The sequence below is a fragment of the Manis javanica genome, chromosome 4, assembly GCF_040802235.1.
Source record: "Manis javanica isolate MJ-LG chromosome 4, MJ_LKY, whole genome shotgun sequence".
Classification (NCBI taxonomy): domain Eukaryota; kingdom Metazoa; phylum Chordata; class Mammalia; order Pholidota; family Manidae; genus Manis; species Manis javanica.
This window is the reverse complement of record NC_133159.1, coordinates 49414514-49438709: the sequence shown is the minus strand read 5'-3', so window position 1 is coordinate 49438709 and position 24196 is coordinate 49414514. Positions and strand designations below refer to the sequence as shown.

Here is a 24196-nt window from a genome sequence, read left to right as displayed (position 1 = left end):
GAGTCTGGTATGCAGGAGAAGACAAAGGGGATTCCTGTCCGCCATGCCAGCTATTCCTCTATTTCACAGAACAATTAAACTCTGGCCTAAAATTTCGTTAAGTACTCTGCCCAAACAAAGTCTTACATTAATCAGACACCCTTGTCCTTAGAAGGTAGTTTAACAAGTATTTATTGTTACTTAATACTGCCCTCCCCCTATGAGCAATTGATTGAAATATTTCTTCTAGCCACGTATTTTACTCTTTGTGGAAGAAGTTCTGGAAAATACTATTTCATCCTACTTGATTTCATTTTCAATGATGTTTTGATGCAGCATGTATAGCTGCTTGGAAGACTTGATAGATCACCTGGTTCTGGGTATACTCTCCCCATTTTTCAGATGAGGAGCTCAGGGTTCAAACAGGTTAATGAACTTGTTAAAGGTCACACCAACAGTATGTGCTAGCACTGGGATTTGAACTCTAATCTGGATGACTCCACATTCAGTTGTCTTAATCACTGCAGGGTTCAGCTCTGGCTGCTCTCAGGCATAGTTTCCATAGGTAAGTTGGCAAAAACATGGTGCTGAAGAGCATGGCCAGCGTGGACTTGGATCTTCTTTGCCACTTACTAGTTGTGTATAAAGGGGTAAATAACCTCTCTGTTTCAGTTTCCTCATTTGTAAAATGGAGATAAAGGTGTTGTGAAGATTCAATGACTTGAAAACACTAGCTATTACTATCATTTATATTCCCTAGACCCATACAGCTAATTTCTATCTTTCTTTCCCCTGCCACTGGCTTGTGTTGTGTATGTCCTGGGTTTGAATTTACTTAATTTGGAGCCAGCCTGCTTAAGAGCCCACAGAATATGTGTTCACATCCCCCTTTCCAACTGGAACTGATTCCCAGCAATTCTAAATGGCCAATATTAGGGGATTAGATGGCACAAATTAAACAGTCACAAATAATCCCCAAGTGTCAGATATTTAGATTGTGCCAAACTTTTACAGTTATAAACACAAAGAGCAGGGACAATTTGAGGAAAATGAAATAGAAAATTTAAAACACCAGGAGACTGAATATATAAACAGACAATGGCCAAGCCCCACATGACAAGAGGACTCTGACCTACAAGTTCTGCAGTGAGCAGCCTGGGAAGGTGAACCGTATGTCTGCAGCAATCTGCCCAGGACTTGGTCAATGACCACCAGCTTCCCGACTCGGTGCCCCACTTCCAGCTCAGAACCAATCAGAGAAAGCCAAATATGTTCCCCAAACTGATCACACAAAATGCCTTCCTTCTATTTAGCCTGACTGCAGCTTCCCCAGGCCAACAGCCTCCAGTTAAAGCACACCTGAAGCCTTATCTTTTTTGTCCTGCTAAAAAAGACTTCCTACCATCCTGCCTGGCTTTGAGTCTTTACCAAATGCAAATGATGGATACTAACTCCTTGCTATCACAAGCTCTGAATAAATAGCCTTGGCCTGTTCTCATTTTGATAGTCTTTGTTTATTTCCACAGTTGCTCTGGTGGTGCCACTGAGATATAGCCTACGCTACCATGGATCACAGCCCTTGACCAGGTGTGGCAGCCACAGAGGCCCCTTGTGCCTCACTGCTCACAGCTCACAGAGTCAATACCCAGTGGCAAGGGAGCACTGGGTCTAAACTCTCTTCTCTTGTTCAGTTTCCTGGCTATCTATTCTTAGGTTAGTCACCTGCTTTTGTTACTAGTTCCTATTTGTTCAGCATCCTTTGTGGAATCAGGCCAATCCTTTTCATCCCTTTTGTTCTCCTTCGTGCTATTGCAGAGGCCCTGGGAGCCCTGTAGTTGGAGCCACCCTCAGATACTGGTGAATTTGCTGTTCTCACCAGAGCAGGATCTATGCAAACTTCGCTGTGGGTCATTAATGAAACTGGATAAGGTTCTGCTTCCGTCCAGACTTTGTCCTAAGAGCTTAGCTTTGATCCAGACAGTCTGCTCTGTTTTGCTTCCTCCCGAGTGGTACTGTCTGCATTTGGAGCCAACTGACTCTCCTGTTGGGGTCCCAAGACACAAAATGCATAAGCATAACTTTTGACTGGCTATTGCCAGCCCTCCTGGGGGCGTTTAAGTATAAGTCCTCTCCAAGTCTCTGAAGAAACTCGTATCTTATATATTCTCATTAGAATTCCACTTCTTTTCACTTATTTCCTTAAATGGCATAACTTATACAGGATGATTGGGGCTTTCAGTGGCCACTCTAGGGAAGGATGAACTTGAATAAAATTGTTCATTTTAGAGATGTTTTGGAAAATAAAAGGAATTAAGATGTCTTAGGCCCAGTGGGGAGCATTTTGTTTGTTTGATTGGGATCCCAAGGCCTTCAAAGAAAATTCTGATTGAAAGAATTGCTTTATTGAAAAAATGTTTTGGACAAGGATAATGAGTAATTTGACAAACCTAAGTAACAGTATATTATACTCATTTTCCCTAACAAGCCATCCCCTTCCTTGTCTTCCAGTTGTCCTCACATGTCCAGCTCTCCTCTTTATTATTCATATCTGTCTTCTTCTGAACCTCTGTTGACTCTTCTCACATCTTCATCTGAACGAGGTGCCCTACCTTTTCCCAAGGATTATCTCAAAGACCTCAAACTGTCAATTACCTCTAACCACCCATCTTGCCAATGAGCCAGACTTGCAGGCTACAGTCGAACTAGAGCTATGAACCCAATCTGAATGAACAGCTATAGTTAAGGATTTCTCTAAACCCAGACATGGTTAGCAATTATTTGTGGAGGAATTTAAAATTGTTTTGAGTACATTCAGTCCAGGGCTACCTGACTTATATCAACTTTAACACGTTGGTTGGAACCTTAGGAGCTAAATCCTGGTTGGCAAAGGAATTTTACTGACCCAGAAAGAGGCCTATAAGATCTTTTATCAGCAATAAACCTGAGGGTAAAGAAATGCCTGGGAAGTAGGGTATAGTCTCCTAGAAGTCATACCTTAAACATTTCCAGTAATATTGATTGGATCATTATTTAGTCATGCAAACAGAGAAAAGATGACAATATAGGAGATTTTGGAATAGACCATGAAGTAACTTCTGATAATATATGTGAATTAAAGAAGGCCCTGACATAGAGCAGCCCTTTCATTGGAGACCTATAAGAAAACAGAAATTAGAATGGGAAATAGTCCTGAACTGTAACACCTGGTAGGGCATTTTGAAAGGGCTCAAGAACAAAGTGTGACAGGACCCCAAATAAATGTATGATCCTGCAGATCAAACAGATCAGCCTATTGACAATGATGCCTATAGAAATTGTAAACACCAGGAACAATGGGAAAAAGATCATTCCATCTTAGAAAAGAAAAAGCAGGACAAACAATATAGAGAAGATTAGCCTGGCCCCTGTAACAAGGATGACACACAAATTCATGAAGTGTGTTCCATAGTTTTTAACTATACATGTTGTGGTGAGCATTTTGTAATGTATATAACTGTTGAATCACTGCTGTACACCTGAGCCTAATATAATACTGTACATCAACTATACTTCAATAAAAAAATAAAAATTCAAAAAAAAAGAACAAACCAAGACAAAGTGAAGTTCCTCAGTTCAGATCCATGAAGGTGCTCCAAGGAATGAAAAACTACCTAATATTCTGCCTTCGTCTTCAACATGAAAGGCAAATTAACTATAAATATAAAAGCCAACATCAGCAACTGCAGGCAAATATGTATGCTGCTCTTTCTACATTAAACTCTGCCACCTTTGATCAACCTCTTCCTTGGAGTAAACAACAACACAGGTAGTAGGTATTTCAAATAAATCACAGGTTCCCTATCTCCTAGCCCTTAACTAAAACTCTTAGACCCTAAGCTCAAAAACATTCCATTCTGCTCTGTGGTACTATCCTTGTAAGTTTGGCAAGAAGAAGTAAAAACAAGTTTACTTTGCAAGTGAAATTGTAATAGGAAATACACACCAGAGGGACAATTTCTTGAGGTTCCAGAGGTCTCCACCTTTCATTATCATGTTTATTTGCTTTCGGTATATCTTCATCCTCTCCATTATAATTGATGTATATCCCAGATAAAGATTTTGACAGTCTATGAATTAAAAATTCAACTGACACAGGAAAAATAATTGGTACAGAGCCTATTAAAGTTCAGATAGATCTTACCAAACTGTTACCCAAACTTCCCCAACATCCCTTGAACCCAGAGCAAAGGAAGGACTCAAACCTATAGTTGAAGTCTTTTTATCCAAAGGCTTTCTGATAGTGTGAACTAAGTATTGTAACATTTCTGTCTTTCCAGTAAGGCAGCCAAATAGATGAAGATACTGGCTTTTCAAGTTCTCAGGGACATCAACAAAATTGTAATTCCTTGATTTTTGGTAATACCTAACTCAATTATCACACACTTTATGTGAATCATTATTTAAAAAAAACTCTGACAGGTGTTATTAAAAACTCAAAACTACACTGCCCTTAGCATATAAATCTTCTGGAAAGATTAAATAAGCAATGACATCCTTAGATTAATAATCCTTAAGTAGATAATTAGCATAATTATAACAACTTTCAGTAGATGTTGGCCAAAGGTACTTCTGCTAGCCCTTAGGGTCATTCAGTCTGTTCCCGTGAGGACGCATCAATCATCTTAGTAACAGCAAGTGGAAGGCCCATGAATTTAGGGATTTCACTTCTGATATTAGTCTCTGCCCTGTTGCATGAAGATGTGGCAAAGTGGTACAAGGGACTCATGTGTTATTCCCAGTTATTTCACCAGTAGTTTAAAGCCTCCTTCCCACATTTACCTAAACAGTGATTTTTAACTAGGATATTTCATCTACTGGGAGAGAGACAGCAGAAAAACTGCTCTTGAGCTTCATCAGAACATACTTAAACAGTAAATACAGTGCTGAAACTCCAGGTCATTAATCCTTTAGTTTCACAACTAAAGAAGCAATGCAGAATTCCACACCATTGGAAGGCTACCCAAAAACCTCCAAAAGGATTTTCCTGGACCCTCTAGAAACAGCTGATCTTTGGAAGTAGACATCTGATGGAAGACTTTCAGAAAATCTAATGACCTTAGGCAATGGACAGGTACCACCTAAGATGTTGGACCAATATTTATGTATATTTCCTGTTTTGTTTTTTATCTAATTGCTTATCATCACTTACCTTCTCATTTTCTATAGAGTCTTGATTAATGTCCACTTAAAATGGCTCCTTTTCTCTTTCCATTACTCTTTATGATAATTGTTAGGTCAGAACATACTCAAACACCATTTTTCAATTACCCCAAACAAAGCTCTGCCTCCTACCTTAAACAATTATGAATATGCCATCCATCATCATACTGCCATGATAAAAACCTTAGAGCAATTGTGGTCTCTTCAAACAAGACCATAAGGAATTGCAGGTGATTGCATTTCCTTTTGCACCTACATGGACAAATGTCTTTAAATAAATCAATGGATGGTTTTACTAGTGTCCCTCTTTCCTAGAAAAAGAGTAAATTATTACAATTTACTGTAACATATCAGAATTTGGATAATATGATTTTGAATTCTACAACATTAACACAGTCAAATACTTGCAACTAGGAGAGACTAATAAATATACAAATATGTAATCCAGCTAAAGTAAGGCCTTGGTTATGACCTTTTTTCCCTGAACAACTTTTTTCCCTGAATGTCCATGTATCCCTACTATGTACCTGAGGCCAGGACATCCTGAATTTCTTTGCCTCAAACTAATATCTCATGCCCATTAGGAGTAGTATTCTGAGACTTATCAATACACAGGGACCCTAAATCTATAAATCATCAAAGCTAGAAATTGCAACTCTGATGTGAGTTCTACATGGAGCTCATTCTTGATTATACAGGCTTTTGACTTGGGGAAATTAGTTATTCATTATTTATGTGAACAATACAAGTAACATTTCCAAAGGTGAGAATCATACAAATAGAAAAGTCTCAGAAAGATACTACTAACTCTAGAAGTTATTAATAGTATCATTCTTGTCCTAGATAGAATACAGATTGGTCTCAACTTGTTGGCATGATTAGTAATGGACAATTGCATTGCTCTAGATTTTTCCAGTCATGGTGGTACATATGTCATTGTGAATAGTCTTTGCTCCCTTAGATCAATGGAACAGTAAAGGTAAAGCAGGCTATACTTAACCCTGAAGAAAAAGTGACTTCTCACTTCTGTCAGTCCTCACAGTCTATGGGATTTGTTTCTCTTTGCCTGGATTGGGCAATTGGAATTCCTGGTTCTAACCATCTTAAAGGGACTATTAATTGTTTTTGTTGTTGTAATAGAAGTTATAAAGCTGGTCCATTGCATTTTGCACAGAGCTGTAAGAGCTTCTGTGCAGGGACTCATCAAATGAGCACCATAACAATATGACAATAAAAAGGACAAAAAGATCTTGTGTTGCAGTTGACTCTAGAGAAAACTAGACGATCCTGCATCAGGAAGATCTGGATCTCTTGTCTTCCTTGAGTTAATCAATGGCGTGCAGGTTACAGAATGATCAAAAAGAGGACCAAGGGACTGAATATACAAATGCGCAAGGCCAGATCATATATGACAATAGGACCTGACCCAAAGCTGTAAACATTTGTACTTGGAAGCTTAGATCAGGGATCAGCAAAATTTTTCTGTGAAGGGCCAGATATTAAATATTTTAGACTTTGTGGGCCATACAGCCTCTGTAGCAACTAAAGCACTCATATGCAATAGTAAACATGTGGACATGGCTGCATTACAATAAACCTTTATTTGTAAAATTAGGTGGTGGGCTCATTTGGATGGCTGACTGTATTTACTGATTCTTGGTTTACTTCTTTGTAAGTGAGAAATCTTCCCCTTTCTTTAATAAGAGGAGAACAAGGAAGGAAGTTAACAATGATTGAGTTCATACCATGAACTAAACACTGTATTCAGAGCTTTTATATCCATCGTATCATTTAACCCCACAATTTTATCTATGCTAAAGAAAAGAAAATGGCATTTTAGAAAGTTGAAATAGATTGTCCACAATGACATGGCTTGTGGGAAGCAGAACCCCCTGACTCCAAAGGGCTCTTTCTTCCCCTTCACCTCGGCTTCCTTTATTTCCCCCACATGCTTCTGCAGAATCTCTGGCCATGCTTGCTTCTGACTCTATGGTAACAACAACAAAAGAAATAACAATAGCAGTAAAACTTCATTGAGTGATGTATTTATGATACATATATGCTAACTTATATTAAATAAAAATACATTTAATCTCCACAAAAATCCCATTAAGTCTATTTCCCCTGTTTCACTGATAGGAAACACCAACTTCACAAAACTAGACATTGGCAAGTTCAGCAAAGTACCCCCATTTCCCAACTCCTAATGTCATAACTAGGACTTTGTTTCCTGGTCAACATTTGTTTAATTAACACAGGGGAACATTTTATTCTCTCTGGACCTCTTCAAGTACAGCTGCCAAGTCAGTTCTGACCAACAGAAGTAGATGAGACTGGATTAACATTTTTGGAGGGAATATCAAGTTCAGTGCAATGAAATCCTGTTCAAGCAATATGAATTGGTGTCCAGGAAATAGCAGCAACTCTGGTGCTTTGTCAACAACTTGGCAATCAGGCTGAAGGCCACCTGGATTCCTCTTTAAGGAGTTCCCCAAATGAAAATCAGCTTCTCAGAACATCTGACCCTTAGATCACCCAAAGTTCTGGGCAGGAAGAAGCCACTGTTTTTGGCTGACATTTCCCAAAATACAAATGCAGTTTCTCAAGGGTAGGAAATCATTTTATTTTCTTAAGCTGTCTACTGAAGGAGAGAGAATTCAGGATCTTCCTGATGCTACTGTGAACTCTTCAGACTTTTACTTTTGCCACATTATTTTGGGTGGTTTTCTGGTTTGACCTGAGGTGAGCTTCTGAGGAGAAGTGGGCCTGCCTCCCAGTCTCTCCCTGGGCCTCCCCTCCCATTTGGTTGCCTGTGCTAACAGAATGTTCGCGGCTGCAGAGCAGGCTTGGGGTGAAACTTTCAGTGGGACTGGTCTAATAAGGAACGTGCTGTGTGAGCCCAACACTGCTTGACTCTGTCAGGACCTGCCCTTGTATCCTCAGATGCTGAAATGCCACTAAGAGAGGCAAAGAAAGGAGAGGAGACCAGGGCAGGGAGAGGAAGGGAGGGAAGAGAAGGGAAGAGAAGAGACATATCTACTGCTTATGTCTGTAGGTGCTGGTTCATACCTGTACCTTAGATACAAATGAGCCTTTGAAAGCAAGTATCTAGAATTTCTGCCTGTATAAGAAGATGCCAATTTATCCTCCAATAAGATCCATGCTGAGTAGCCAACAAAATGACTGATGTCCATGACAGTCTCCTGCCCAAAGTCTTGGCCTCACAGACTCTTGGTTTCCAAGGAACCCTATAGCAGCATTCTCTTGGGAGGACACTCTGAGTTCTGAACCTTCACTGCATCTTTGACCCCTCAGAGCCCTTCCCTCCAATAACGGGCTTGATGTGTAACCCCCAGCACCCTGGCATCTATGTCCTAGAGGTCTGAGTGGTCATCCAGATCAATGCTTCCAAGCATGCTCTAGGGAGCCATGGAGCTTCCTCGGACACCTCCAGGAGTGAAGGCTCCTTCCTCTCTTCACCTCCCTCTGCCTCCACACACAGCCTGTTTCAATTTGGAGCAGCTCCACTTTAAGCTGCTTTGCATATTGGGCTTCTGTTCTTTTGAAGGAGGATTAGAGGGCTAAGAAATGTTTGATTGTAACTGGTGTAGCCTAAGCCCCTCTATGTGTCTCATCCATCTTTATAACCCTGGTGCCTACAACAGAATCTGGCATAATAGAGGTGCTTAATAAATATTTACAAATGGAAACAAATAAATATTTCATACCTTTGTCCATTCATCTATTTACTGGAGAAACACTTGTTCAACTCCTGTTGGGCCATTAGGACTATTTGCCCATACCTTCTGTGACCCCAGTGACTGCCAGTCTTCAGTTAGCCAGTGTGCATGGATAGAAAGTATCCCTTTCTTTCCCCATGACACTGTCTCTGTGCAACCTGTGAACAGAATAAAAGTAAGGTAATATTAATAGGAACAAACATTATTTTTTGGCTTTACTCCCATTCTGTTATTGCACATTTCTTCTCCTTTGCTAACCTCATTTCTCTTTGAGACATGCTCTGTTGTAAGCTTCGTTTCCTTACTAACACACAAGGTAGAAATGGTGGGGAGAGCTTTTCACTGTGAAGATTACAGAGCTTTAATAGAATATATATCTGGAAATGCTTTGAGAAAAGGAAACCACTCTTCAGGGGTCAGAGGTTGGTATTAAGTAGGGCTGCCTGCCAGCCAGCTGGGTACTTGTGAGAAATTTAGGATGCCAGGGAGAAAATGTTCACCCAGAATAATTCATGCTGTGGCTAAAAAGGCACTTTGCGGTTAAGTCTCGGCCAAATCTTAGTGTTCTCCACAGGGACAAGCCACAGCTTGTTGCCAGTGTCTGTATTTGGTATTAGTATCATTCTGCCTGCTGTTGGAGCTACACTGTGGCCCTCTGCTTTGTTCAACTAACGTTAAAAGAGTACCTTTAAATGTTTTATTCATTCGTGCAGTCATTCACCCATTCATTCATTCACTGCTTCATTCAACGAATACTTATGGAGCTCCCACTGTGTACTGAGAGTAGGGCAATACATAAACAGTCAAGAATCCTTGCCCTTTTGGAGTTTGTGCTCCATTGATGGCCACACACAAGGGAAAAGAGAGAGAAGGATGGGGAAATATGTGGGATGTCATATGGTGTTAAGGGCTGAGGAGAAAAACAGAAGCAGGGAAGGGAGACAGGGAGTGTTGGAGGGATGGAATCACCATTTTGGTTAACATGGCCTGGGGAGGAAACACCTCAACACAAAGATAACAGAAACTCTATGGTTTGGGTATTGGTTCTGTTTTATAGATGAAGCACTTTTGCTCAGAAAGCTGATGTGACTTGGTTGAGGCCACACAGGAATTAGTGACTGAGTAGGTATTTGAACACAGATCTGTGAGACCTTAAGTCCAGGCTCTTTCTACAATGCTACACTGTCCACATTTTTTCATCAGTAAATCATGGGACTGGGCTAAGCCAAGACATATAGAATCCTTCCTTTCTGGTTTTAGCACACCTGGTGGCAGTGGTCTTTTCTGAGAAGTATAGAGCATTCTTAACTGTGATAATATCAGAAATGACTGGTGTTATATTGCCTACTCTCCTGCTCACTTTGGAGTCATTATTTCTGGTTAGAGATTTGGCCTAAAAGTTAGACCCAATATTGAAGGACACAAAGTCACGAAGACACAATACTTAAAAGTGAAAATGGAAGGAACTTCAGCTGCTATGTGATGCTATTCAAACGTACCAATACGGGAAACATCAGTATTTAAGGTAAAAAATTATTTAGATTTTTTAAACAATACTCATGAAGATCCTAGAAAAGTAATGCTAAAGAAATTTGAATACATGGGATGCCAGAGAATTCTGGAAGGGGGTCCACACAATCAGGCTGTGGATGAGGCAGGAGAGTTCTGGGAGCCAGTGAGTCCGGGAAGGCCTGATGTGAGAGGCATGCTGCTACCATTAGCGCCTCAGGGCAGAGCCTACAGAATTAGACACTGGATCTTGTAGCTAAATCGCAGCATGAGGGCAGAGACTGTCTTTTAATTCTCCTCTGTTGTAAAGCCAGGCATAGTGCCTGGTACTTAATTGATATTTCAGTAAATGTTTAATGAGTGTATAATGATAAGGACATCTGAGATCATGTAATACAAGGAATGGATGCTGGAATTGGGAGTATGTATCGCTCTGTCCACATTCCTTCATCTACTCCTGAACTTCACTCCTGCTCTCTAGGAGTACCTGTGTATTAGTTTTCTAGGATTGTGATGACAAATACCACAGACTGGGAGGCTTATTTCTTACAGTCATGGAGGCTGCAAACCCAGGATCCAGGAGTCAGCAGGGTTGTTCGGCAAAGGCCTTTCTCCTTGGCTTGTGGATGGCCATTGTGGATAAAATGAGAGTTCCTGTGGCCAGGATTCTCAGCTGGCCCTGGCTGACTAGCTCACTGCACACCTGTGGGCAATACATGGCTGTTGACTCTATAAAAAGAGCTCCGCCCAGCACTCTGGGCACGACACGGTGGCAGGGCTGCAAGGCTGCGGGAGAGCAGAGCAGAGGCTGGAGTGGTGGCAGTGCTGAGGACAGAGGCCCAGAGGACGGCGGCTGTGTGGGACGGCTGTGCAGGCAAAGAGGCCCAGAGGACGGCTATGAGGACAGAGGGGCCCAGAGGCAGAGACCGGCTTGCTGCACGCAGACTCGCTCTGAATGAACAGGATTTTAGTGACTGACCTGCCACCTGGAAATAAAGTTGGGTATAACCCTTTCACCCCAAGAACGTTTTGCTGTCATTTTCTTTGGTCACACTGAGTCCATAGTGAACTTGCCGGGGGCTGAAACCCATTGGCAAGACAGCCATCTTCTCCCTGAGTCTTCGCATGGCCTTCCCCATGAGCCTGTGTCCTAATTCCCTCTTCTGGTAAGTACAAAGTCATACTGGATTAGGGCCCACCCATATGACCTCATAAACTGTATACCACTTTAAAGGTACCATCTCCAACTACAGCCACAGTCTGAGGTACTGGAAGTTAGGACTTCACATGTGGATTGAATACCCTACCAACCTCTGAACAAATTACCTGTGCATACGTCCTCCTCTCAGTCCTGCTTTGCAAAGGATCATCAGCTGAGCTACGGCACTGTTAAATCCGCTTCCCCCTCTTATCTCACTGTGCATACCTACAGTTTATCTACCTATCTAACTACTGTTCTTTTTTTTTGTTGTTATTAGTGGTTGTGGAGTGTGTGTGTATGTGTATGTGTGTTTGCATGTGTGTGTGTGAAATTGCATTCAAATAGAAGATCTGGTCATTTCTTCAAGAAAATTCTCTTAAAATTATAATAGTGTATAGAAAGGAATAGACCTTTCTTTCATGCCTGATGTTTAAGCAGCCTTAATTATCTAGTGCTTTCAACAATGCTCTGCTGATTTCTGAGCCGTTATAGTTTAGGTAAGCCCCATTGAAGGCTGTACCAACCCCTTCTGAGCTTTCTCACGACTAAGTAATTATGACTTGATTGATGGAAAAGTAAGCACACCTTGATTGCTTATGTAATTTTGAATTAATTACATTACTTCCAGATCTGTATGTTGTTGAGGAAGGTGCTTATCAACTGATCCTAATTAATGTATAACAACTTCATGATATACATAGAAGCTTTAAACACTGAAGGTGTTATAGCTCCCAAGGTTCAGCTCATTTATTCATTCAACAAATATTTATGGAAGCTTTAATATATGGAAGGTGCTGTGGGAGTTAGTGTGTAAGGCGGGGAATGCATAACACATGGTGCCTCTGACCTAAGATGGGAATGGCAGGCGCCTATATATAATCACAACGTGAAATGGCAATATACAGAAAAGCTGATGTAGCTTTCTGTTGTGATCTTCAATTTTACCAGTCCAACTAGGAAAATAAAACCACTTGGAGGGAATTTCATGTAGGGAATTGGTTACAAGGGTATAGAGAAATCATAAGCTAGAACTTGTAGCTAAATTCCAGCCATGAGGGCAGGGACTGTAAGGGGGGGTCAGGCAACCCAAAGATCAGCAGCAGCGAGAAGCTTCTATGCCCATAGTTTTGGGATCCAGGGCAGGTGAGGCTTTCTGCAGCCCAGGGGTGGACGTCACCAGAGAAAGTGTGGCCACAGCTGGCCTTCCAGTGGGTTCTGTAGCTCTGGAAATGATGTGGCTCTTGAGCACAGGGTGGGGTGGTGCTCTGGCCTCCCCCTTCCTTTGCCCTCTAGTCTCGTCAAGACCCCTCCTGGGAACTGCAGGCTGGGGCGGTGAGCCCTGCTGTGATGTGGAGCAGCGGAAGGGTGGAGAATGGTTCCGACAGCGGGCTAGCCTAAACCTTGCACTGAACTCTAGGATTTATTGCTGTCTGATACACGTTACCCTTAAATGTGGAGAAAATGTTTTCGTTATACAGAAACCACATATAAAGCCTGCTCTTTGTGAGGGAACTGTCAGTATGTGTGTGTGTGGAGGTGGGGGGTCTGGGGTGCACACCTGGGGAGGGTGAGAGTGGGATTCAGTGGGATGCTTGCCTGGAAGAAAAGGGAAAGAGAGGCTCCTTCCGAGGAGTGAATTGAATGGGACATGCTTACGGCAAGCTGGCTACCATCAAGGTAAGGTGTGGAAAGGGGGAGAGGGGGTTGGACCTTACTTCATGATTAAGCTTACGTGGGTATCCAATAATACAGAAGTGTGAAAATACAGCCTTATGGGGAAGCACTGAGCAGTGGTTAATCTATTGACTAATTAATTCAACAAACATCTATTAAAAACCATCTATGGACCAGGTTGAGGGTCAGATGCTAGTGATAATATGATGTGCAAAAATAGACTTGCTTCTGGCCATATAGATTTTATAGACTAGTGGGTGAGAAAGATGTCTATTTTTCAAATGATCACAAATAAGAAAAAGTACTAACTGTGATAAATGCAGTAAAGGGAGAGTGCAGGGAATTATAATGATATATTGTAGGGGGGATGCTGATCTGGCCTGGGAGGTCAGGGGAGGCTTCCTAGAAGAGGAAACAAGTGATCTGAGATTTTTAAGTATCACAGGAGAAGGATTAAAAAGGATGAGGAGAAGAGTGGGAAAGTGTTCCAAGGACAAAGGAAAGTCATGCAAAGGCCCTGGGGTGGGAGGGAGTATTTCAGTGAGATGGGCTGTAGTGGTAAGTAGAATCACTTGATGGAGTTTTTCAAACAGGTTAGTCAACTGTAGTCAAGAGGACCTATGTGTCACACCTTTCTATAACCTTCCAACCCTACAGTTACATGAGTTACAGCATTTAGTTGCTTGCTGACTTTGGGTTCAATCCAGTGAGATATAACTTGAGAGATAAAAGAACAGCAAGAAACAGGTGTTTTAGTGCATTGAACATATCATGCCAGGAAGTTGGATAAGCATATATGACAGTATATATAATTAGGAACTATAATAAGGAATCTAGATCTTGGATTGGAAGTCAAGGAAGAAAGCAGAGTGGGACAGGGCTTCCTGTTGTTGTCATGTCTCGTCATCAGACAGCTGGAATTTTTCACCCTGCAGGAGGGAGTCTGAGTAAAGAGAATTCTTGGCAGCCAGCAGATAATCTCTGCATCAACTGTCAGATGTGTCATTCTTAGGAGGGAGCAAGGACATGAGGGGGTTACCCTGCTGCTTAGTACCAGGTCCTTCATACATATTGTCTCAGTCTTCATATCAACTATGTGAAATGGTAAGTATTATTGTTCCTATTTTATAGACAAGGAACCTTAGTGATTTCGATAGCATGCCCATGGTCACACATTTAGACAGTGGCCAACATGGGGTTAGAACCCAGTTCTGTCTTGTTTTAAACTCAATGCTTCTACATTACACTAGGCTTTTTTCTTCCCTGGTGTGCTTGGTTTTCTTGCTTTATTCTCTGTACCACATTGTATGTTCTTAATAAGGGAGGGAGATGAAAGAGTGGGAAAGGGAGCAATTTTTTATTTTGGAAAATCTGCTGCTCACCAAGCAATATGCTCGCTAATTTCATAGAATATTTCATTTAATGTTCACCAGAAACTGCATGCTATATGTCATTGTCTCCATTTTACTGGTAGGGAAACTAAGTATTGAGTCTAAGATATTTCATCTAGCAGGGTTGCAGAGCTGGGATTGTAGGACCCTTGAGTCTAAATTCTGTGCTCTTTCCAGCCCCTCACATTCATCTCTGGGAACTCTTAAGTCATTGTTGTAAGTGCACTGTTATATGCCTTCTGATGTTCAATAATATGTATTGATGTATTTACTTTATAAAGAAACATTTCTTGTGTACCATTTTTGTGCTGGACAGTGTAGTAAACACAGAGAGTGTAAATGAATTCTTTTAATTCCTTTTTTGTCTTATAGTCAATACCAAATTGTGTGTGTGACATTTAATTGTTCTTATACTATTTCTTGGATTTTACTTAATGGATATTAGAACTTGAAGGGATCTTAAAGATCTAGTCAATGTTTTAATGCTTTAAAATATTCTTGTAATCAGGATGCAAAAATTCCAAATAAAACATTAGCTAGCAGAATCCAGCAACATATTAAAGAATACTACACTCTGAGGAAGAAGAGCTATTTCAGGATTATAAGGATGAATCAATATACAGGCATATATTAATATAATTTTTCATACTAATAGATTTAATGAAGAAATTTCTATGATCCTTCCCAGAGATAATGAAAGGTAATTGAATAATATAATATCACATATATTTTATGTATATACAAATTATATATGCATATATAATACATGATATAGATGTATAAATGCAGTCATACACTTGTCTACATGCATAACACACACACTCACACACACACACACACACACACACACACACACACACATACACACATGCTTCTGAAATTCCACAAAAGACAAGCTGAACAAATAGAAAGGCATAAACAAAGTTCATGGATAGGGAGACTCGATCTAATAAAGACACAATTCTCCCCCCTATTAACTTACAAATTGAATTTTAATAAAAATAGCAAAAGACCTCTAAAAAGTTCTTATGGAAAAAACCATAAATAAGAATAGCCAGAAAACACAGAAAAAGAGGAGCAATGATGGAGCCTCTGTTCTTGAAAATATTATAGCATATCAGAATACTAATAAATCAGTGAGGTATTGGCTTGAAAAGAACAGAAAGTCCAAATTCAAATATACATAGAAAAAAGTTAGCAACTAGAATCAGTGTGTGTGTGTGTGTGTGTGTGTGTGTGTATGTGTGTGGAGTGGAGAGGGAATAGACCAGTCCATACAGTAATAACTAGGTAACCATTTGGAAAATAATTGGGTTCATATTCACACTGTATCTTAAGATAAATTCCAAATGGGTCAAAGATTTAAAAGTAAAAAATAAAATTATAAAAGTAGTAGAAGATAACATGTAAGAATTATTTTATTACCCAGGAATGGGAAAAAATATTTTCAATTATTATACAAAATACAAAAGCAGAGAGAAAGGGATTCATAAATCTCATTTACACATTTAAAAAGTCTGTATGCAAAAAATGCTATAAGTGGAGTCAAAAGACAAATGACCCTCGACAAAATAGCAGTAGTTTACCTCAAAGGGGTCATCCCTTTAATCTATAAATAGCTCTTACAAATCAATAGAGAAAAGATCATTGACCCACTAGAAAAATGAGCAAAAGATATGCATAGACAGGTCATAGAAAAGGAAAATCCAAAACTAAAGACTTATAAAAGGAAGAGTCGCTTAACTTTTTGCATACTAAGGAATATGAAAATTTAAATTACACTCATATACCATTTTCACCCAACAAATTGTCAAAAATTCACTTTTGACAATGCCCCATGTTGCCAAGTTTGTGTGGAAACACTCTCACAGTGGGAGGTAAACTGGTACAGTTTGAACAATATCAAACAAAATTACAAATACATCTATCCTTTGAACCTACAATTCCACTTCCAGGAAATTATACTATGGCTGTATTTGCTCTTATGAAAAGTGACATATGTAATGTTATTAGTCACAGCAAAGGACTAGAAACAACAAAGTATTCATAAAAGAAGACTAGTTAAATGGAATTATGCAGCTGATATGTGGCCTTTAGGAATCAATGTGGAAAAATCCCCAAGTTGCATTCTTAAATGAAAATGTCAGGATGTAGAACAGCATGTATGGTATGAAAAGAAAATACAAAAGAAGTATAAATGCTTATATTTGCTACTACGCTCCTTAAAAATATCTCTGAAAGGACACACAATGACCTAATGATAGTGACAACTTTTTCTGTTCTTTTTCTTGTGGAGAAAAGTGTACTGGGGTATGTGGGGGATTTGAATAGGAGAAATATTTCCATTTGATATGTTTTTCTACTGTATGAGTTTTGAAATGTGTATAATACATTAAATCTTTTTGAAACCCAGCTCCTACAAAATATGTGAATGAACAGACCTTACATTTTAAGGGATTTTTTAGGGGGAAAAAAGGGGTGAAGTTTGGAAAGCCAACCCAGAGGCCCATCCAATGAACCCTCCCCACTTCTCAATGATCTCTAGAGTACCATTCTGAAATTCTGGTACCGCAGGGGCAGTTTGAAAACCAGCTTCTAAGAATCCAAGAATTAGTGTATAGAGAGTATCTCAAATAGGCCTAGCACATAATCATTATCTTGGCAAATGTTAACGTTAAAAGACTTTTATATTTTCCATGTGGGCAAACTGCATCCCACAGAAGCAGTCAATGAGATTTTAAGATCCTCTTTTAAATCTCTTATATGGTGCTTATCAATGTCTTGACACATAGTAGATATTCCACAAGCATATGGTGATGGATTGACCTCATCTTATGGTATTGTCACTGATTAATAAAGGTCATATTGTTGGTGGAGGCATATGGACATGACGGTAAGAGATATCAAAATATAGTAGCTTGTCCTGTTGTGGACCTGTGGAGCTTTACCTCCTGAGAGAAGAATGTTCAGCAGACAATGCGAAATTACAACCCATGGAGGCAACGTGGCATAAGGGAAAGTGCACAGAATTTGGGGTCACAAGATCTAGCTCAGACTCATGATTCATCACCGAACAGCCTAGTAGGTCCTGGGTGGATCTTTTCACCTGTTTCAATCATTGACCACATCTCTACAATATCCGTCCTCCTTTCTTCTTGGGCTGTTGCAAACTTGAAAGATTTAATTAGATTTGAAAGCATTTTGAGACCATAAAGTAGCATAGAAGTGTGTGGCACAATACATGACAACTTCATACTGCATAATGCATCATGTCTCCATGCATAAATGGTGGAGGATTTGTGGCTGGTGAGGACAGTGTTAAATGTACAGAGCAACCCAAGGAGAGACTTGCTTGGTATAAGGGGAGACCCAGGACTGATGGTAGGCACTTAACAGCATGTTCCAATTACAGCATTTAAATCTAATTGCATACTCTGTTAATCTCTGTCAGTGCGGCATCATTTAATATCATCACGGCAGCCTCTAATATCATAAGCAATGTGAGCTGAGCTGAGACTATTGAAAAAGTTCAGTCCCAGGTCTTCATATCCCCTTTAATTCTCTCTGTCAATTATGCTGCAGCCGAGAGTTCAAATAAAGGTCTTGGGATCCAGGGTTGCAGCTACCTTTTTGAAGTGAAGTCTCCTATAAATACACAGATTGTATCAGGAGTTTCATTCCTTGCCATGGTTATTTCTGACGGGTTAGTTTCAGTGACTAGTCCCTGGGGTATAACTTACTATAGGATTATTTCAAACAAATACTGTAAATACAGTCTGTTCCATAGATTATAGTCCTGGAAATAATGTTATATCACTTGCACATTTATTTTCCTTCCCTCCCCAACCCCTTGGCTCCAGTAAGTTTGATGGGAAAAAAAACCCAGACACTTACTTAGCTCAGTTCTTTGCACATAGCAAGCTTTTTATCTTTGCTTATTTGTGTCATAAATGATTAGCATGAAACCTTTGGTCACAGACTTAAGATTTTAAAATGTAACTCTTGAATCATCAATTTAGGAATCAAATATAAAAATCAAATTTAGGAATACCATCAAACTGTGTTTTAATCTAGTAATTAAGAATCATTTATTCAATCAACAAACACGAGATGAGTGAGTGCTTCCTGTGTCAACATTGTGCGGGAGCTCTGGCTGAGCAATTATGTTCTTTCTGAAAGAAACCTGGGCTCCAATTCCAGCCCCATGTTTTACAAGGCATATGCTTAGGTGATTTTCCAATCTTCTTTAAATCCAAGCTTACTTTTTTGCAATATTTTTGCTTCCCTCGAAGCTCTGTTTGGAGGATTAAATGAGATATTGTATGTAAAGTACAGAGTACAGTTTTGGGCACTTGACTTTGACATGTTTAGTTTTTGCTTAGTGTGTGGATAGTTATAATCTATCAGCCAAAGGGCTAAGCCCCTTCCACAAAGTATTGATTCATTTAATGTTCCTGGCAGCCTTACAGTTAGATTTCACTATATTCCCATTTTATAGTTGAGGAGAATGAGACACAGAGAAAGTGTTTTGTCTGTGGTACCACTGCTGGGAGGTGGGGAGCAGGAATTTAAACCCAGGAAATTGGAATCCACAGGTGTGTTCTCTAAGGCCACAGTAAGCCTTCAAGGGCTTTTCTTCAAATCTTTCTGGGAGATGAGATTTACCAGAAGCAATGCAGTTTTCTCACCTGAAAAATAGGCATAATAATAGAGTCGGTATTTAGAATAGTGCATGGCAGATAGTGAGCAGTATATTCCTCATGTGTTGTTATTATTATTTGTGGGCTTTCAGTATTTGCCCATGATTTGGCTCCTTGAATTGGGTGTTCCCCTTTCTGGAGGTATCTGAGATGAGGTTACTCACTTGAAATACATGAGGTTTGCAATCTCCTTCACCTGGAATTTCTGCAGTGGATAGGAGTCCCAGAGATGGAGACTAGGGGAGAGGGAGACAGCAGGATCAGCCCACAAGGCAGAGAGCACGGGGCAGGCTCTGCAGGGGGAGCAGTGAGAAGCAGCATCCGGTAAGTGATGGGACGCCCTGCAACTCCTAATCGAGGTGAAGGCATGGCCTCCTCCCCTTCTGTTTCATACTCCTGAAGAGGAAATGAACTGACTCCACCTTGGCCAAGGTCACACCCCGGGCCACAGAGCTGGGCAGGATTGCTGTATCATTCTACGTAGTCTTTCTTTTGGAAGCTCCACCCAAGATCATTTCAAACATGTTGAAATGCAGCCACATCCTCTATTTCGTATAATTATAAATAACCGTATGAGTTGAATTGTAGTCTTGTAGCCCACAAAATGTTACATTTATGTAAGTACCTAATTCAACATTAATTCATTTTGATTTGCAGTTTTGGAGTCAAATCTACATCTCTATATATTTTATGTATGCAGATCCCAGGCCCTGAGCTCACAGTCCCTAAAGCATTAAGCAGTCTTGGCACTGGTGGTTGGGAGCAGATGATTTGGTCAAAACAAAAAATTGGTTGTAATGACTATCTTTCTTTCCATTGATTTCTTTTTGGAAACTTTGTTCAGATTCTGGGTGGTTGGGGTTTCTCATGCATGAGAGGGGAGAAAGGTCACAGGCCCTTGCTTTTCTTCTTTTGGGATTGCTTTTCTCTCTGGTTGGTGAGGTAAGATTGTCTGGGGATTCCTCTCCCTGAGGGGGTGAGATTCTACCTCCAAAGGCATCATGGGTCAGGATGGGGCTTGGTCAAAGGAACCTGGAAATGGGTGTTTAGGGTTCAGGTCTGATGCCTGAGTGGCGAAAAAGATTCTGGAAGTGTCCCATGTGCCTCAGTCCAGATAGCTGGGGGGTAGTTAATAATGGTGTGACCTTCAGAAGGGGTTATCGGGATGATAGATTGGAAGCTGTAGGACCATGGATTCCAGTTGAAAATCCAGCAAACTCCAGTGATCTTCATTGTTAAGACTAGCAGAATGTTTGCCAAAGATATCTGTCTTTGTTCTATGGGGGCCCAGAACCATCTTGGCGGTTGATGTGAGTCACTTAATTTCTGGCATCCTAGAAACAGAGACCTTTCCCTTGGGAAGATCTCCATGAGGTGGCCACTTTTCTTACCTTAACCAGGGTAAGCCCTGTAGGAGCTTGGTGAAATGTCTTAAAACTTAAAACTTCCACGTTTGCTATTTTGGTGACCCTTTATCTGCTTCTTGGCAGGGACAAGCAATAAAAACCCTTATAATAAAAAGGGCTAATGAGCTTGCCTTCCAGGAAGCAACATATGTTTAAAAAGATACTTAATATAAGCCAACTGAGAGGTACTTATGGGAAGGCAAAGGTGGGCCTATCAAATGGGGGCAGGTTTCAGATGGGGAGCGAGGGTAGTGATAAAGAACTCAGCGTTCTTAATTAAATCAATGTGTGTTTGGATTTACTTCAGAACTTATTAGCTGTGTGATGCTGAGGAAATGGTTTAACCAAACCCAATGTCCCTATCTGTAATATAGGTCTAATTATTTTTGAGACATAATTCCCATAAAATGCTTGTCATAGTGCTTGGTACACATAGAAATGTAACACAGGGAAGGAAACTAATGTGGAGAAAGCTCATAGCTGGCCACAAAAGTTATCTCACATTCTAAAGTCAGGGAAATACCCGCTACAATGCTCAGCCTTGGCCACATAGGTTTTGCAAAGCATGGCATTCCAAAGAAGCTATATGACAACATCCCCTAGCTACCCAACCACTGCCCCTTGTCAATCAAATAAATCCATGTGTGTGTATGTGTGTGTGTGTGGAGAAGTTATTTTGGAGAAAGAGCTTAATGGAAGTTGTTTTCCTTTTCCCTCTCTAATTAAATTCTTGGAGATTCTCAAGAAGGGAAAAGTGATAGCTCATTCACCAGATGAATGTTTGCTGGATTTAAGACATATCCCCCGGGTCCTGGAGTTTGGAGACCTAAGTGGTGCAGAATATTGCAAAGAGGCAAAGACCATCCTGCCTGTTATTGTGGGTTCTCAAGAACAGTGGGAAACCTCACATCCTTGTTCAGGCCTTCAGTTAGGGATGATGAGTGTAAGGAAGTGGGTCGTCTGCCAGTTTGTCAGAGACTTCTGCTGGTACCAAGCTGTGGGCTGCAGTCAGACTGAAGATGTCCCTGAGTGTCTTGCGAGTTCCCTGCATCAGGCCAGGTCTGTGCAGTTAGTGCTCGCCTATCTCAGGCCTCGAGAAGAAAAGCGGTGGGAGAGGAAAGAGAAAGGCCTGGAACTCGTGAGTGTGCTCCTCACAGTCTCCTGGGAAGCAGACAGCTCCCTACTCCACCCCCACCGCCCCCACTGCTGCCATGTTAGCTAGTCCATGAGGCAGGGAGGAGAAATAAAAAGCACAAAAGCATGAGCACGTATGGTCAGGGATGAGCAGGCCATGCTCCTTTCCTTTCACAGCAGCCCCTGCAGCCACTTAATGGAAGACACAGGACAGAAGATGGTCTTCTTGTGCAGGATTGAGTGTTGACCCAAAATGAATGAGAGGATCAGTCCCCAAACTGCTGACCCAGGTTCAATTATTGGAAGGACCATGATATTGTCAAATGGTTGTCCAGCACCTTGAAGGTCCCTAAACCATTCCCAGCTCCACCTCTCCACAGACATGTGGTGGTGGTATTTACAAAAGCAATCAGCATATAACTGAGAGATATAAAAAGATGGGAAAGGAGTATAACAGGTAAGCAGGGAGTGCTATGGGTACCCAATCAGAAAGTGAGGACTAAGCTTATGCAGGATGTGTGTGTGTGCTGGTACAGATGTTGATTAATCACTCTCTAGAAAGAAAAGCCCCGATCTGAGTGCCAATTTCTGTAGTGTAAGTACTGCTCCCATGGCTCTCAGCATGAAGTCACAAAATGAAGAGTTGAGAAGAAATGTGCAAAATCAGCTCTAGCAAACTCATTGCCACTGCCTCCAGCACACCAGTGTGTGTGTGTGTGTGTGTGTGTGTGTGTGTGTGTGTGTGTGTGTGTGTGTGTGTGTGATAGAGAAAGGGAGAGTGAGTAAGTGCATCAGAGAAGGCTTTCTGCTTTCTGGGACCCCTGATCTAAGTCTGAAAGGATGAGTAGGAAGTAACCAGGCAAAGAAAGTTAGGAAGGACATTCCAGGTGGAGGAATAGAATGAGGGAAGGAAGAAGGCTGAAAATAGCATGACTTGTAAGGACAGATAGTTCAGTACACTTTCTGGTGGCTTCTGATGCTCAGCATGTGTTCAATTCTATTTTTTTAATTTTTGTTACAAATGACATGGTTATTAAATTAACTCAAATTGTCACCACATTTAAATCTATTCATTTTATTGATTCATCATTCATTTGTCAAACACAACAAACACTTATGAGAGCTTACTTGTGTCTGTTAGGAACTACAGATTTAAAGATGAGAAGAGCAGAGTACTTTTCTCAAAACTCTCAGAGTGTGGTTGGCAGCAGAACATAACCAGGTACATGTAACCCAGCATGGCGAGCTCACTGGTTAAAGAATGCCTACGTTATTAGGTGTTGTGGCAGGCTACGGTAATGGATTCCAAAGATATTCACATCCTAATGCCTAGAACCCTTGAAATAAGTCACCTTACATGACAAAAAGGACTTTGCAGGTGTGATTAAGGACCTTGAAATGGGCAGATTATCCTCTTATCTGGGTGAGGCTTAAAAGTAATCACAGAAAGCGCTGATGTAAAGACAAAAAACAGAGTAGAGAGAAGATGCTATCCTGCTGGCTTTGAAGACTGAAGAAGGGCCGTGAGCCAGGGAATGTCAGGAGACCTGAGACCCTGCAGAAGGAATGCGGACCTGTCACAAGCTGATTTGGGATGAGTTAAACTGATTTAGGACCTCTGACCTTCAGACTGTAATTTGTGTTGTTTTAAGCCATTGACTTTGTGGTAACTTGTCACTGCAGCTGTAGGAAACTAATACAGGGGTGTTAAAGGAAACGATGTAGCAGTGATTAAGAGTCTTGATTGTGATTCAGATGCTCTTTTACTATCATGGCCTTATCTCTTGATAGTTACATAACTTCGTGCAAGTTACCAACTGCTTCAGACCTCAGTTTCCTCGTCTGTAAAATGAGGTAACTATCCTACTTCATAGATTTAGAGAGTGCTGTGAACTTACTTACATATTTTCTTTTGTACTGAGTTCATAGTGAACGATCTTTAAATTACACTTTTCTTTTAGACTATCAAGTTTCTTTCTTCTTTCTGCTCCCTTGATGTAGCTACTCATCTCCTAGGTTGGTGACTATAACTGAGTAAGTTGAGAATTAAATAGGTTTTTGTGATCTGGCCTGGACAAATGGCTACCATTTTCAATGTTACTTTTATGGACAAATATGATCTTAAGTTGGAAAAACCCAGTCCTTCAGATATTTTAGAACTACAGAACGATTTTAATTTTGAGTACTGTCTCTTCTCTCTTGGTCATGGGCACTCACATTTGATCAGCCAGTAAAAGAGTTAAGAGTTGTGCATCTTTCCATC

General features: G+C 40.6%; 1 long non-coding RNA gene and 1 other non-coding gene across 3 annotated transcripts in view; both read left to right on the top strand.

Annotated features, from left to right (window-relative positions):
* The window catches only part of LOC108391468 (uncharacterized), a 217425-nt gene that overhangs the window by 69930 nt on the left and 123299 nt on the right, over positions 1-24196 (top strand). The gene's annotated exons all lie outside the window — the stretch shown is intronic.
* LOC118973552 (U6 spliceosomal RNA) lies at positions 3328-3431 on the top strand. The gene has a single exon (XR_005062957.1). It is a non-coding gene; the product is annotated as a U6 spliceosomal RNA (small nuclear RNA).